The 15,883-nt window shown below is 38.3% G+C and overlaps 1 protein-coding gene across 2 annotated transcripts in view; it reads right to left on the bottom strand.

Annotated features, from left to right (window-relative positions):
- ETV6 (ETS variant transcription factor 6) overlaps nt 1–15,883 on the bottom strand; it is a 330,692-nt gene that overhangs the window by 51,050 nt on the left and 263,759 nt on the right. The gene's annotated exons all lie outside the window — the stretch shown is intronic.

Here is a 15,883-nt window from a genome sequence, read left to right on the forward strand (position 1 = left end):
AAGGGAATGGAGGAGGCTAATTCCCTCGTTTTACTAAAGAGGAAAATGAGATGCTGAGAGTGCAAGTTGCTGGTCAATGTCTGGATCAGAATTTGAACTCAGATCTTCCTGACTGCAAGTTCATGCTCTAACTACTTCCATTCTGAATTTCCTCTCCTGCTTTCTACACACTCTCAAAGTTTGCTTCTCGGCCCAATTTTACAAAAAGATCGAGAGGAATTGGGAAAACTACAAATGCCTATCAGTTTCCTGATTGCTCTTATCCTCTCGTGGGGTTAGAGAAATGCTTTTATTTAGCAGAGAAAAGGGAAGCAGAGTCTAGCATATTTTTTCCTCCTTTTTGGTACTCACCTATAAGACCCCATACACTCATACTCTCAGCCAACTCACCTCCCCTTCCTCAAGCCCTGTAGTGCTCGCTGAGAGCTGGTGACGAGACATGGCCCTGTGACTTTCCATTGACCCTTTACCCACCCATTTTGGTCTGTACATCTCAACAACTTGCCAACTGTAACCAGTTTCCTTTGCAAGGAGAGGAAACTGTCCCAGTCTGGAGTTTATGATTCATACACATTTGAGGTCATAAACAAGAAACCAGAGGTTCCTAGAATTTCAAAAGCAACAGTGAAAGGGGCTAAAAGAAAACTTCTAATTTCCAAGGCTCAAAGGCTTAAAATTCATTGGCACCCTGCTGAACCCAGCCTAAACAAACTAGCTATCTGCAAGTTTCTCAGAATGGGGAAAATATGCAAAACTGCGTGAAGGAATTGGCTTTCTTTCCTACGCTCCAAATTACTGTAATCTATACACTATAAATACTGTAATCTAGAAATGCTCAAGTCTATATATACTGTGATGTATGAAACATAAACAGGTAGAATGGGCAGAGCCTTAGAATTTGGAGTCAGGAAGATCTTGGTTCAAGTCCTGCCTCAGCCACTTTAGTAGCTACAGAATCCTGGACAAGTCATTTCCTCTTGGATCTAATAGGGATAATAATAGCATCTTGCTCACTGGGTTACCCTGAGAATTAAATGTATCTACATCACTTTGCAAACATAAGAGCTCCATATAGTATTATTATTATTGTTATTATTATTATTGTTATTATTATTATTATGCCCCTTCTTAGCAGAGGATGCTCTCTTGTTGAATTTACTCATTCCTCTGATCTCTTCCAGCTCATCTATTATTTGCAACCTTCACATTTTTATTTTTGTATCTTCAGCCCCTAGAAGAGTGGATTGCATAGAAAAGACACCTAATGTTGTTGTTCAATTGCTTTTTTCAGTTGTGCCCAGCTCTTCATGACCTCATTTGGGGGTCTGTTAAAGCAAGTCACCTTCATTCAGTCTCAAGAAAAAGATGGAATAGGACAGTCATAGAATTTGGTGGTTGGAATTCAGTAGAGACAAGGTAGCCTATATTGGGTCAAGTTCAGGAAACCACATGACACAGACTAGGTAAGAGGAAATAGAAGGAAAATAACGAGGGATTTAGAGTAGTTCTAGGATGTGGGCAGGCACAAAAGTGGGGCAGGAAGGATGGATGATGGGAAGCTACCACCCACTTATTCTAGGTTTACCAGAATGGACTGCACTTGCCAGGACACAGAAGCATCTTGTAATGCTTCCTGGTCCGTCGAGCAGTGTCCTTCGATCCTGTGCTGAACCGCTGAAGAATAGAGGGGGCTGTCATCATAGGACCCAGGAGAAATGAAAGGGAAATAAAGAGAGAAACAAAAGAGAGGAGGTCCAAATATGTGACAGACTGCCAGGGCCTGTTTTGCATAATACAGGACTTAATCACTGAAAGGTAAAGTCACATGGCCAAAAGGTGGTGTTGAGAGGTTAATTAATTTAGTAATCCTCAAATTGCAGGTGGAAGCCACCAGAGCATCATCAGGGAAGTTCCAAGGGATCATGGACCAGAAGGTAAAAACTCGAGATAAATCCTTCTGCTCTAGACTAGGCAGTAGAGTGGTTAGAGTGCTGGAATTAGAATGAGGAAAATATGAATTCAAATTCAGCCTCAGATTAGCTCAGTAAGCCTTAGCAAGTCACTTTAACTCTGCCTCAGTTTCTTCATCTGTAAAGTAAGGACAATTGTACCTACCTTCCAGGGATATTGTGAGGATAAAATTTTATAATATCTGTAAAGCACTTTGTAATCCTTAAGATGCTCTAGAAATGATAGTGACTATTGCTAGCTATTATTTCACACTCTCGGGTTCTTCGAACTCTTTTGGATCTCAAGGCCCAGTAGTATCCTATCTGTCCTCTTCTGGGCATTCCCCAGCTTTTCAGTGTCCTGCCCTAAAGGAATTAATATTCTCTTTGGAAGACACAACATGTGCGCAAACAAGCAAATACAAGAAAATTTGAGGAGGGAGGAAGCGCTGTCATGGAAATGGCATCTGAGTTGAACTTTGATGGAAGATAAGAATTAAAGAGGAGGCAGAGAGAAGGAAGAGCATTCCAGGTATTAAGAATAGCTTGTACAAATGAATGCATGGAGGACCTGGGTTCAAATCTGGATTCTGACACTTCTTAGCTCTCTGATCTTGGGTAAGTCAATTAACCTTGATTACCTAGCCCTCGCTGATCTTCTGTCTTAGAATTGATACCAAGGGGCAGCTAGGTGGCTCAGTGAATAGAGATCCAGAACTAAAGAAAGGAGATTCTGAGTTCTAATCTGATATCAGACACTTGAGACACTTTTGACCTGTGTGACCTTGGGCAAGTCATTTAACCTGCATTGCCCAGCCCATACCACTCTTTCACCCTGGAACCAAAACTCAGCATTGATTCTAAGATGGAAGGTTAAGGGTTGAAAATAATGGTATTGTTCTGGATAGGAATGAAAAATTTTGGAGAAGAGGAGATCTAAGCAGAAATAGAATGAGTTCTATTTTGGACATACTGAGTTTGATATGTTACTTAATAAATTAACTGCTGGATCGAGTTTGAAAGGCAGAAAATATGACAAGAATAAAAGTGATGGGCTGGGCTAGGTTTCTAGGCTAGTATATGAAGTTTATTTTATTATTAACAAGAATAGTCACATTTCTAAAGCAGTTTTGCTGTACTTGGAGTCAGGAAGAATGAGTCAAATCTTGTTTTAGATACTAGCTTTTTGGACCTGGGCAAGCCACTTAACCATTCTCTGCCTCAGGTTCTTCATTTGTATAAAAGGGGATAAGAACAGTACCTATAGTGAGTGATATAGAACCTAACTGCTGGCTCTTTGAAATCCATGGGAGCCACTTGCCACTGAGAGACACTGCTGTCACAATGGAGACAGCACTGAATTAGGAGTCACAAGGCTGGCGTCACATAGCTAGTGAGCATTTGAGGTCAGATTTGAACTCAGGAAGATGAGTGTTTCTGACACCCAGGCATGGCACTCTATCCACTGGGCCACCTACCTGCCTCTATAAATATGAGTTGTCATTATTATCCTTGTTGTTCTTCTAGGTATTATTATAAAAGCTTGTCTATTCCTGCCTCATGCTTTCATTGAGGATGCCCCTGACAAATGTATACATTTTTCTTTCACAAAGATTTTTTTGGGAAATAACCTCATGATTGCCTTATTTTTTTTTCATAGTGAGGACCCTCATGCTTTAGAAAAAATGACTAGATTTTTCCGCCTTTGGAGATAGCTTGAGATTTGCTCTATCAATGCTATTAAAATTCTGTCACCTTCAGTCTGGACTTCCTTTACGGATACTTGTTCTGGCCCACCTGCCTTTCCTGTTCTTGCCTCTGTTACTCCTGGTTTGCTTTCTCATGAAGCACCAGCAGGGATTGGGATATCGGAGTCCAAGCACGGTGGTTCCACCGTCACTGATTGAGATAATAACACAGAGGGGCTTTTTTTGCTTGCTGTAGGAACAATCCTAATGAGAAGACTTTAAAGTTCTCAAAGCTCTCTTTGTACATTTGGGACTTACAACCATCCTATGAAGTTGGTCCTACAGCCATTCTTATTGTCTTCAAGGGTGAAGGACAACCACAATCCAATTCCCATGTTACAAATGAGAAAACCAAGGTTCCAAGGGCTAAGTACCTTACGGGAAAAACAACCTAAAACTCATACTTAGCAAAGAGAAAATTCCTTCAAAGCTGACTGATCAAAACAGATCTTTCATATCCTACCACCTGTCCCCACTACATTTTGCACTGATGTCTAGCAATGAAGGCAACGGAATGGGAAGTCAAGAACTACCACATTCACAGCCAGGATTCTGCTTTTGGTGATTTGCCTAGAAATAGAATTTCTAAAAGTCCATTATCCCGGAAATCAGGGACCGGCAACTGCTCTATGCAGTGATGCCAGGAGTGTCTATAGATTCTTTAGTGTCATTCTCTAACCAACTCTTGCATAGAGGAAAAGGCTTGCCCACAGATGGTTCTATTTGCAGAGGCAACTGTGTCTCTTTCTGTACAAGGCTTAGGGAGATCTCCGAAAGTAAGTAAGCAAGCAGAGTAGCTTTCCCAGCTCGTGTGTATAGCTGCGAATGAGAACAAATACCAAACATGCTTATTTGGAAGCCAAATCAGCCTTGAGGGGAGGGGAGGGAGTTGGGGGGACTGGCCGAGAAAGGATTTGTGTGGTAGTGACACTAGAAGCCTCCAATCACAGGCCTTCTAAAAATACCATATGGGCACTTTTTTTAGAGGGGGGAAAGTATATATATCAGAGCTTCAAAAACAGTAGAACCTTCTTTCTTCTCCAAAGTGAGTTTTTGGCAATTATGTAAGCCTGAAATGTTCCTGGTAGAAATAACAAAAGGGAAAAGGGAAAGAGAGAAATGAAATAGAGGTGGGGGAGGGCAGGGATGCTAAATTTAGTCAGAGTGAAACTAGTGGGATGGAGGATGAAAGAGGTGAGGAGAAAGAACACATGAAACACTCGTTTATCCTATACCCAGAAAGCTAGGCTACCTGCTGTAAGAGATGGCACAAATGACTACTGTCATCGTGTAGGGTGAGGTTCTGATTTGTGAATCACTAAGAAAAAAATGATAAAAAAAAAAACTTAAAAAAATTTCCAAATGACAAAAACAAAATATTAGATTCTCTTCCTCTTGGCAACGGTCAACAAGCTTAAGAAAATGCATCAAGGAACGAGAATTGTAGGTGCCCAAATATTTTGGTTAAAAACAGCAGCAAAGACTCCAAAACAAAGCTATGTGGGTAAAGCATGAGAAAAAAAAATAGTATTCTCAGGGTGCCTGCTGTAACCAGAGTCAATGGTAAACATCAGGTAGATTGCAAGGTGCTGGCTTTTGTACTCATGTACTCAAATGGAAGGCAGCATGGTGGCACAGTGGACAGAGTGCAGGACCTGGAGTCAGACTCATCTTCTTGGGTTCAAATCTGGCTTCAGACACTTCCTAGCTATGTGACCTTGGGCAAGTCACTGAACTCCTTTTGCTTAGTCCTTAGTGCTCTTCTGCCTTGGAACCAATAGACAATATTGAGTCTAAGACGGAAGGTAAAGGTTAAAAAAGATGAAGAATACTGAATTTAAAAGATGTGCCTTTGGGGCAGGTAGGTGGTTCCGTGGATAGAGGGCCAACTCTGGAGATGAGAGGTCCTGGATTCAAATATGGTCATGGATACATTCTAGCTATGTGACCCTGGGCAAATCACTTAGCCTCAATTGCCTAGTCCTCACTGTTCTTCTGCTTTGGAACTAATACACAGCATTAATTCTAAGATGGAAGGTAAGGGTTTAAAAAAAAAGATGTGCCTTTGTTCTTGGGAGAAGTGTGGGATCATTAAAGAAATTTTGCAATTTTCTGAAAGCAAGTTAATATACTTACCTCCTTTGATTTAATTCCAGGACCTAATCATTCAATTTGTACTATTTCTTCCAGCTATATGTTCTAATACAATGATGGGCAAACTTTTTAAAGAGGGGGCCAAAGGAAAGGAAATGCTCATCTGTCAGTCTGTTTCTAAGGCAACTCTTTCGAAGTTTCATTGTATTGTATCCTACTCATTGTATTCATCAGATTAGGAATAATGTTGTGGGGCTGGATAGAACATTTCAGGGTGCCACATCTGGCCCGCGGGCTGTAGTTTGCCCATCACTGCTCTAATAGATGAATGCTATAGGTTCTTCATATAACTGCATGCCACAAGCAAATCAAGGCATTCTTTATCTTGAAAAAAAACCAAAACCTTTTATCTTCTGTCTTATCAATTCTAAGGCAGAAGAGTGTTATAGGCTAGGAAACTGAATTTAAGTGACTTGCCCAGGATCATGCAGTTGGGAAGTGTCTGAGGCCAGATTTGAATCCAGGGTCTCCCATCTCCAGGCCTGGTCCTCTATCCACTGAGCTTTCTAGCTGCCTCTAATCAAGACATCTTTTATTTACTTTGGTTTTTCTATGTGGATGATCAGGCCAAAACAAATTCAGGATTAGGATCGCTGCCGTTAAAAAATAGTCAAGTTATCCTTAAAGTACCTGAACTTAATGAGCATTGTAGATTATTTATTATATGATTACTTTAATATATATTTTATTTTATTATATATCATTTTAGTATATATATTCNCATTCTTTATCTTGAAAAAAAACCAAAACCTTTTATCTTCTGTCTTATCAATTCTAAGGCAGAAGAGTGTTATAGGCTAGGAAACTGAATTTAAGTGACTTGCCCAGGATCATGCAGTTGGGAAGTGTCTGAGGCCACATTTGAATCCAGGGTCTCCCATCTCCAGGCCTGGTCCTCTATCCACTGAGCTTTCTAGCTGCCTCTAATCAAGACATCTTTTATTTACTTTGGTTTTTCTATGTGGATGATCAGGCCAAAACAAATTCAGGATTAGGATCGCTGCCGTTAAAAAATAGTCAAGTTATCCTTAAAGTACCTGAACTTAATGAGCATTGTAGATTATTTATTATATGATTACTTTAATATATATTTTATTTTATTATATATCATTTTAGTATATATTCTTTATATATTATATATTTATTATATATTAAATTATGTAGATTATTTAAAGATGTGAAGCGAAATATATCAATGAAGACAATACCATAAAAACTATGTGTGCATATATACACGTACTATAATAATTAAAATTAGGAGACTGTTAGGCACTTTAATAACCTTATACGTACAGTATATAGGCTTTAGAATACTCTATACATCATTGAAGGCTATAAAAATGTATTACTTACTGAAAAGCTAACAGGACATGACCTGATGATAGGGCTTTCCCATTAGACATCAGATGCTCATCATCTTTCATGGACTGGCAGAGGAAAAATTCATATACCTCAAATAAAGAAGTCAAAATATCATAGGGCACTCAACCAATAGATTCTACTAGAATCAGAGCACCGTCATCATCTGAACTGTTGCCTATAACCACCTGGACATAATATGATTCATAAAAACTTAACATTTTCAATAAATGTCAATATCTCAAATACTATTAATTTTCAAGTTACATAGAAACAGAAAGCTTTCAAATTACAGAAGCCTAGCAGAAGGAATTAAAGCCATCAGAGAAGAGGATGAGGCAGAGGTCATCCCCGTTATCGTTCCCTCCTTTGGAGTTGTCCCAAAGACACTTTCTAAGTCTAGAGAAGAGCTTATGTATCAATTCTCTAATTCTGTTATAACCACCTGCTGTTTTATTCACTTGTGCAATAGTCCACAGAACATACATAGAAATCCATGTACACATGTGTGTATATATATTCATATATTTATGGTTATATGAAACAACTGGATAGAGACTTGCCCTTCAACCATTTCTATCTGAACTTTATCCAACAATAATAATAACTAGTATTGTCTTTAAGAATGACAGGAACAGGACTTGGCAGGACAACCTTCACCTTGTCACCAAGTTTGATGCTGTGGAGGACTTCTGGAGATTTAGAGCCATATTTAACTGGCCAACAAGCTGTCCTTAGGCTGTAACGATGCCCTTTTGAAGGATGGTATTGAGCCTATGTGGGAAGAGAGCAGGAATAAGCATGATGGCGGATGGCTGGTCAGCTTGGCGAAGCAACACTGTCACAGTAATCTTAATTGGCTCTGGCTAGAGAAACTTCTTTGTCTGATTGTGGAGACCTTTGAGGAGTGCAGCAAAGACATGTATGGGGCTGTTCTTAATGTTTTCCCCAAGGGGGACAAGATAGACCTCTGGACCAGTGAGGATGAGAACTAACTAACTGTCAACTTTTTTGAATGTGTCTACAAGGAAAGGTTGGACTCTCACCAAAGGTTTTTATTGGCTGCCAGACCCATGAAGATAGCCATCAAAAGCAAACCTTTTACTAAGACCAAATTTGTGGTGTGAGGTTCTAAGATATCTATCTATCTATCTATCTATCTATCTATCTATCTATCTATCTATCTATCTATCTATCTATCTATCTATCTATCAAATTATACACAGACACAGACACAGATGGCTCCTCTTACTCTGGGCTATAGTAGTGCCCAGCCTCTACCCCCAACCCTCATTCTGAAATTAAAAAAAGAAAATGACAAAAGTAATAATAGCCTAACCCATCATTCATAAATGGATAATAACAATATTAATAATAATAAGCCCCGCCTCCAATGTCTAAATCGTCATTCATAAAGTGAGGAAGGAAGAGAGAAAATGGAAAGGAAAGGAAATGCTAGGCAGGTGAGATAGAATAGGGATTTTGTGTGCTCTGAAACTTGGTAGCGGTCAGGATGTTGCAGGGATCCTACCTGAAACACTGGCCAATTGAGCTCTGCTGCTTGCAGTGATTGAGTTAGTACCCAGCCAGTAACTGCTCCTTTAAATCTAAGAAATACATGGGGCAGGAAAGAATTACAGGCAACTTGGAACCATTGTGATAATGAGTTTGACACAAAAATGAGCAGAGTGAGCAGTGCTCCTTTATGCTCTAATGTCACACACAAAAAGGATAAATTGCATCAGTTCTGAAATACCAATACCCTAACCTGCTAGAAATGCTTTGGCACAGAGAGGGCTGGCTACAACAATGGGACAAACCATGAATGTGCCTGAACTGAACTGACTACATGAATGCTTTTATTATGTGCCAGAATCAAATCAGAACAAAACTAGAAACAGATCTTAACAGTTACAGACAAGGACATCATTCTGCTTTTTGTCAGCAATAATCTCAATTTCGAGCTATACCCACACTGTTTTAGAGATCAATTCAAAGGTAATCATATGAAATAACTTCATTCCTAAACCCAGATTAGATGAAATAAGAGCAGAAATTGAGGAGTTACTCAATCTGAAAAGAGAAAGCCCTGAACCTATGGGCACTAAAGAGCTCTACTTAGAGCAAATTCCAGAGGCACAACCTAATAATGAAACAAGTGGCCAAAATAACACTATTTTCAAGTGATTTTGAATAAAAGAAAAGGGCTTACTCAGAATAGCATTCTGAAGATCCCTTTTGAGGGTTTTAGGATATGAATCCAACTAATATAATAGATGAGTCATATCAAAATAATAAAGTAGTTCAAAAACTTAACTTTTTTTAAACTCTTACCTTCTGTTTTATTAACAACTTTTAAGACATAGGGGCAAGAGCTAGCTAGACAAATGGGCTTAAGGAACTTGCCCAGGGTCACACAGCTAAGAAGTATCTGAGGAGCTGTTATCTTCTATGACCATCATGAACATATTTTCCCACAATATTTGATAGAGAGTTTAAAAACGTTTTAGGACCTCACACATGGGATCTGTGTAAGGAACACAGGAGGAAAGATGAAGCTAGCTAAGAGTTTCTATTAAACTATTATGAGAACAATACAACCATGGTGGTACGAAAAGGTACAATTCCACCGTGGAAGAAGCAACTTGAGAAAACTCTTAAACATCTGTGGAAAACCATTAGTAGGTTGCATCAATTTCTAGGAAGTGTGTAGAGCAGAAAATTTGAACACCATATTACCAAGCTAAAAAAGAGGCAGAATATAGAAGTACTTCAAAATTTCTTGATACTTTTTAATCAATAATTAAAAATGAAAGTAAAAAAAGTTAAGGGGGTAGAAGGAATAAAAGAGGACAAGAAAGACACAAAACAATGCAATATCAATAAAACTACAATAAAGAAAGTTGAAGAGCAAAGAAATTAGAGGAGAGAGTGTGAACTCCTGAAGGAGACTGTGGCAAAAATTTCTGGTCAATATGGTCTAAAAAAGTTCAACACAACAAAAGTGGAAATGAGGCTAAACACAAGACATAAGACTTGCATAAAGTTAATGAGATGAATGAAATAATAGGCCAAGAGAATTAATTCTAGGTTTTCTGCAAAACTGGAAAGTGGCAGGGCTAGAGAAAATCCATCATTACTGGTTCAAATGTTTCATAGTGATAGAGGGATTACTGGCAAAGCACTTAACCAGTTTCTTTTGTGATGAAAGCCCGATACTAACTTTTTCTTTTTAACAAAAAGAATCACACATTTATTACCAAAACACAAGAGTACTAGTAACCCCTCCAAAGATAGGCCAATTAAATACTTATATATTTTATACAAATGTATTAACAGCTCAAAATTTGTTGTTCAAAATATAAATTTACAATAAAACAATATTTTCACTAAGAAGGAAAAAGTCATGCCAAAAAAGTTCTAGAAGTGTGAAGAGCTATTCATAATGAATTCAGTGACTATTCAACACCAAAGTGATTTTCCTAAGACTCAAGTAGGATCATGTCGCTCCTCTACTCACCAAATTCCACTGATATCATATTGCCTCCAGGAGCAAATACAAAATACTCTGTTTGGCATTCAAAGCTCTTCAAAAGGGTCACAAAACTAGCATATCTTTGACTTAGCAATACCATTACTGGGTCTGTATCCCAAAGAGATCACAGATAGGGGAAAAGGACCTACCTGGACCAAAATATTTTTAGCAGCTCTTTTAGTAGTGGCAAAGAGTTTGTCCACACTTGGGGAACAGATGAACAAGTTGTGGCTTAGTTGTAATGGAATACTACTGTACCATAAGAAATGACTAACAGGATGGGTTCAGAAAAGCCTGGAAAACTTGTATGAACTGATACAAAGTGAAGTGAGCAGAACCGGGAGAACAATGTATACAGTAACAATATTATATGATGATCAACTGTGAAGGACTAAACCATTATCAGCAAAGCAAGTCTCCAAGGTAACCACAAGGGACACTTGAAGAAAAGGCTATCCATCACTAAAGAAGGAACTACTGGAATCTGAATGCAGATCAGAACATGCCATCTTCATGAGATTTCTATTGTATGTGTCTTCTATCATGACATGAGCAATATGGAAATAGGTGTTACATGAAAGTGGGAGTAGGGTAGAGAGGGAGAAAATCTGATTTTTAAAATGTCAAAAAAATTGTCAAAAGTTGTTTCTAAGTATAACTGAAAAAAATAAAAAAATGTTTAAAATTTAAAAAAGTATTTTTAGCCAGTAAAACAACAACAACAAAACTCTTTATAACCTAGCTCTGTCCTACCTTTTTCAGTCTTCTTCTACCTTATCTACCAACATGTACTCTTCAGTTCAGTGACACTGGCCTCCTGGCTGTTCTAGGAGCAAGATACTCTACCTCTCAGCTCTGTACATTCTTTCTGGCTGTCCTTCATAACTGTGATTCTATCCTTCTAACCCACAAAGTACTTACCTCCCTGGCTTCCTTTAAGTACTAACTAAAATCCTATAGAAGCCTTCCCCAAATCTTAATTCCAAGGCCTTCCCTCTGTTAATTATTTCCTATTATTCTGTATAGAGCTTGCTTTGTATATACTTACTTGCATATTGTCTCATTAAACTGTAAGCTCCTTGAGGGTAGGGATTGTCTTTTACCTCTTTTAATTTCTCCATCGGGGAGCAGAGTGCCAGATACAAATTAATTACTTAATAAAATATTCACTGAAAATATTTATGAATTTAACAAGTCACCCTAAAGAAATGTAATATTTATATGGTCTTTTTTGGTTATTACAAAAAAGCTTTCGCCCCTTCACTTCTGGGTTACAGAATCATTTTCTTCCTATGAGATGCATCTCTAACCTTTTATAAGAAATATTTCCTGATCCATCCGACTAGTGTGCCCTCCCATTCAAGCTATCTTGTATTTCACTACTTTGTATTTATTCTTCTGATACTTATAAACATATGATGTACATACTCATTGTCTCCATCATTACAATGTAAAATCTGTGAAAGTAAGAATTGTTTCATTTAATGTATTTGTATCGCTAGCACTTAGGATTGCTGACTGATTGACTGAACACATAATAAACAAGTTAGACGTTTAAAAAAGTATTTTTGGAACAAAGAAATAGTAAAGGCTGAACACAAGTATACCCAATTGGACTTATCAAATGCAGACAAGGGTAGTTTGTTTTGAGTTGGAGCCTAAGATGGAATCTTAAAGTCTTCAGTCACAACTACTACTTGACCAAATAGTACATTGATGAAGACGTGAAGAATAAATAGTCGAGTCAGGAAGATTTGTTTATAGAAAGGGAAGGATTATGAAATTAATTTAGGATCATGCCATGGTTACTAGAAACAACAAAAAAGTTGCCCTTAAGATCCTGGAATCAGTGATCAGTATGAATTATGAAAAAAAAATGGTCAAATTTGGGCAGGCTGCAAAAACATAGCATCTTCTATATACCCAGAAAGATACTATGAAGTTAAAGGAATTAACAGAAGCATATTATTCTTTGTAAATTAAGAGATAATAAACCTCTGTAGTTCAGAATAGCTACAATCTGTCCTGTTCTCCCCAACCCCCAAAAAGATCCTTGTGAAATGGTATAAGGGCATCTTTATAGGTAGAATTATTCCCTGCAACTACTCAGACATAACATCAATCCATAAAAATTTAAGAGCAACATTCTTAATACATGTGTTTATATCAAATACTCATTTCCAAAGTATTTGGAAGGAAATCTAAGTTCCTCTGGCTTATAAAGACCTTCATAAGCTGGCCCCATCCATCCTTATTATTCATTATGACTCTTCATATATTTTATGGTTTTGCCAAAGCAACCTTCTTACCGTACCTCTAACATAATAACCCATCTCCTGCCTCAGTCCTTTGCACTGGCTGTCTCCCATTCCTGAGAAGCATCTGTTCCTCATCTCTACCTCTTTGATATTTCTTGTTTTCTTTAAAACTCTGTTCATGTATCATCTTCTTTCTACGTGGAAATTTCCTGATGCCTTTGTCTGCTAGTGTTCTCTTCCCTTTCAATTTATTCTCCATTTTTCCCACATGATTTTAGTATATTGTACAGATTCATGTATGCGTTGTCACCTTTGATAGACTATAAGTTCTTTGAGGACATCGAATGTTTCATTTTTGACTTTGTATTCTCAGCACCAAGTATAGTGCCTGGCACATAGCTAGTGCTTAATAAATACTTGTAGAATAAATGACTGATTGAATCCATGAGTTAACAGGGTGAAGTGCATGTTATCTGCTACTGGAGTTATTTGAAGATATTTCCAGTGAGTCTACAGAAGATGCTCTCGTTTACTTCCTAATATTCTTAGTTAATTGCAAAAAAAAAACCAGTTATTTGGGGCTATTTAGGTGGCCTGGAATCAGTTGGGGGAAACTAGGTTCAAATCTGACCTCAGACACATTCTAGTGTTAAAAAGGAATAGAGAGGATGATGATAGAGATACATGTATGTCTATGATCTGATCTCTTGATTTCTTTCTTTTTCTATCTCCTCTCTTACTATTACTATTCCCTACAGATCTTCCTTCTAGATATTGCAGGATGGCTGGTATGTGGATCTTAGGGATAGTATGGATGAAGGAGGGATCAGAGCCCAAGGCCTAAGCCAACTGCAGTTGGTGAAGGAGGAAATCAGGACTGGAGACTGCTAGGCTGATAGAGGCTTGAGGTCTTCACCCTCTACCTATCTCTGACCTGACCTGGGCACAGGCAAGCCAGAGAATAGGGAAGGCTATTGATGTAGATGTGGATTGATGATCTGTGTATTCTCTCAGCTCTACTACCAATGATATTGATGGCTCACTAGCTCTCTTAGTCAAGCACAGGATATAGGTTTAGGTTCAGGCCTACCCCTTTCTTCCACCCTTCATCCACCCTTCACCTCCCTCTGCCCAGTTCTTGATCCAAAGATGTTTGCTCAAGTCCCAGCTCTCAGTTCTGAGACCTCAACTGTAGTTCTTAGGGGGTATTTATAGGGTGAGGCTAACTGACGTTTGTCCCTGGCTCACGGCACGTGGGAACATTCCAAACTTTCAACCGCCATCCCTGTCAGTCAAGGTGGCATCCAACTTATCCCAGATTAATGATTTTAACACTAGCTATCTGTGACCCTGAGCAAGTCACTTAACCCCATCTGCCTAGCCCTCATCCTTCTGTCTTAAAAGCTTTATTAAAACAGAAAGTAAAGGCTTAAAAAAACCCCATTTTATCCATCTGTGCAACTGTCCACAGAACATTTGGTATACAATAACAATAGCAGGAAAGTGATGTGCTCTATCAGAAACCTATCAAAAAAGGATGAGAATTAAATAAGGTAATGATCATGGTAATATATTAGTAATAATAATTTGTGTTCATATGCAGCACTTTATTTTCCATAAAGTACTCTCATTACAATCAATCAATCAGAATTTATTAAGGATCTATTCTATACCAGGCAATGGCACAGTGGATAGAGTGTTGGATCTAGAGACAGGAAGACTCATCTTCCTGACTTGAAATCTGCCCTCAGATGCTTACTAGCTGTGTGACCCTGGGCAAGTCACTTAACCCTGTTTGCCTCTGTTTCCTGATCTATAAAATGAGCTGGAGAAGGAAAAGGCAAACCACTCCAATATCTTTGCTAAGAAAATCCCAAATGGGGTCACAAGGAGTCAGATGCCACTGAAAAAACTACTCTGAACATCTGGGTCAGGCACTGTGCTAGGTATTAGGAATGAAAAAAGAGGCAAAAGATACTTATATAAGTACGGTGAGGGTATCATTACCTTCATTTTGCAAGTAAAGTAATTAAGCCTTAAAGTAGTGTTCAATGACTTGCCCAGGATCATACAGATAACAAGTGTTATAGCTGAGGCTTGAACCCAAATCCATTGTTCTTTTACTACACCATGTTGTTTAGGGATATAATTACGAACATGCAGTCCACATCAAAAGAGACCACATATTTTTTATGTCTATCATGGTCTGAATGTATTTTGACATGTGCTCATAAATATAATGTGCTTTCCCCGATCTCTCACAGTCTTTCCTCTTTAATCTATTTTCTGTGTAGCAGGCTAAGGATTTGTAAGATCAAAGTCCTTGTTAAAATGGAACTTGTGAAGCCTGCTTCTTCCCTTCAGAGCCAAAGGGGCAGGGGAGGTGGAATCTTTTCCCAAGTGATATTTAGCAATATCCCATTTTTATTCCCTCTTATAGAGAATGGAGATAAAAATATTTCAAATCATAGAACTCAAGAGTTCAAGAAACTTCAGAGGCTGTCCTAGTTCAGCTCAAATGACCAAATGTGATCATATTTATACAGTGATTAGTGGAGAGTAAACCACGCCTAGAGACAGGGGTTCAAATCTTGCCTCAGAAACCTACCAAGTATGTGTCCTTGGGAGTGTCACTTAATCCTAACTCCCTAGCTCTTACCACTCTTCTGCCTTGGAACCAATACTTAGCATTGTTCCTAAGACAGAAGAGAAGAGTTTTATAAAAATAAATAAACAAAGCAAAGAGTGCTTAAAGAATGCTTTATTTTCTCCCTCTTCCTTTGACATTCCCAATAGACTATGAGTTCCTTGAGGACAAGTCTGTTTTACTTTTTTTTGTTTACTTAGGATCTAGAACAGACTTTTCCTTCAAGGAGCTTA

The sequence above is a fragment of the Gracilinanus agilis genome, chromosome 5 (assembly GCF_016433145.1).
Source record: "Gracilinanus agilis isolate LMUSP501 chromosome 5, AgileGrace, whole genome shotgun sequence".
Taxonomy (NCBI): Eukaryota; Metazoa; Chordata; class Mammalia; order Didelphimorphia; family Didelphidae; genus Gracilinanus; species Gracilinanus agilis.